Source organism: Miscanthus floridulus, chromosome 4 (genome assembly GCF_019320115.1).
Source record: "Miscanthus floridulus cultivar M001 chromosome 4, ASM1932011v1, whole genome shotgun sequence".
Taxonomy (NCBI): Eukaryota; Viridiplantae; Streptophyta; class Magnoliopsida; order Poales; family Poaceae; genus Miscanthus; species Miscanthus floridulus.
The window spans coordinates 37751624-37753028 of record NC_089583.1 but is presented as its reverse complement, the minus strand read 5'-3'; the positions used below and the strand labels follow the sequence as shown (position 1 = coordinate 37753028).

Sequence of the window (1405 nt, the reverse complement as noted above, 5' to 3'; positions counted from 1 at the left end):
ATGTCGGACATCGCAAAGAGGGAATTCGAAGCGCTTGCCGTGGACGGCAACAACTACCTCACTTGGGCTACCGACGTCAAGATCAAACTCGACGGCATGAGCCTCGATCATACCATTGTCCAGCCTGAAGCTGGCAAGGATGAACGCATAAAGCCTAATAAAGCAAGGGCGTTGCACTTTCTTCGACACCATCTCCATCCAGACTTAAGTCTGAGTATATGACGGAGAGGGATCCATTGGTCTTATGGCAGTCCCTGAAGGACCGCTTCAGCCAGAAGCCGACAATTGTGCTCCCTAGAGCGCATCATGACTCGATCAACCTACGCTTCCAAAACTATGGCCCCGTTTGGCTTGCTGAAACTGGCTGAAAAATACTATTCTGGTTGAATTGTTGTGAGAGAAAAACACTGTTACGGCTGAAAAAAGAAGCTGAACAAGTCGGCTTCTGGGTAAGCCGAACGGGGCCTATAAGTCTGTGGCAGCGTACAACTCTATTTTTGCACATAATTGTGACTAAATTGCGTCTATGTGGCCAGAAGATCACTAACGTTGATATGATCGAGAAGACTCTATCCACCTTCCACCCTGATAACATAGTACTGCAACAGCAGTACAAGAACTCAAAGTACATCAAGTACTCTGAGCTAAGTGAAGTACTATCTGTTGCTGAATAACAGAATGAGGTTCTTATGAACAATCATTCTGCCCGACCTACTGGCTCTATGGCTGTGCCTGAAGCACATGCTAATGTTGTTGAGAATTCTCGCAACCGCAAAAGAGGCCATGGAAAAGGGAAGTGGAAGGGGAAAAGAGGTGCCGTGTTCAAGGACAAAGGAAAGGGACAGCCTAAGGAAAGATTCAAACCCAAGAAGGAAAAAGGTGACCAGAGTGGGAAAGAGCAAGGTGAATGCTATAGATGTGGAGCAAAGGGGCATTGGTCCCGTAAATGTCGCACCCCCAAACACCTTGTTGACCTTTACCAATAGAGCAAGAACAAAGGGAAAGGTCAATGTGAGTCCCACTTCATCGCTGAGCCTAAAGCTCAGCCTGAGAAGCGCGACGACATGGTTGTCGACGCGAGCAATGGAGACGTCCAAATGGATGAAAGTGAGGACAACCTTCATGATGACTTTGATATATTTGGGGACCTACAGTAATCTCCAAAATATCATGCTAGTTAAATGCGATGTCCACATGTACTAGTTTTATTTCAATAAAAGTTTGGCCATGCATGCTCCTGAAGAGCATTTGTAACGTGGTAGATGGTCCAAACCATCGTAATGTTTCCCAGGAATTATGTAATGTCGTCTTTCTGATAATGTATGATTTATGTTAAATTCTTGTTTCCTTTTATGGTATTTAACAGAGTCTGTGGGAACCCTATGGCTGAAGTGGAAATCTATCT

At 45.2% G+C, this 1405-nt stretch overlaps 1 pseudogene; it reads left to right on the top strand.

Moving 5' to 3' along the window:
* On the top strand, positions 1–1157 carry LOC136552997 (uncharacterized; annotated as a pseudogene).
* The last annotated feature ends 248 nt before the right edge of the window (positions 1158–1405 follow it).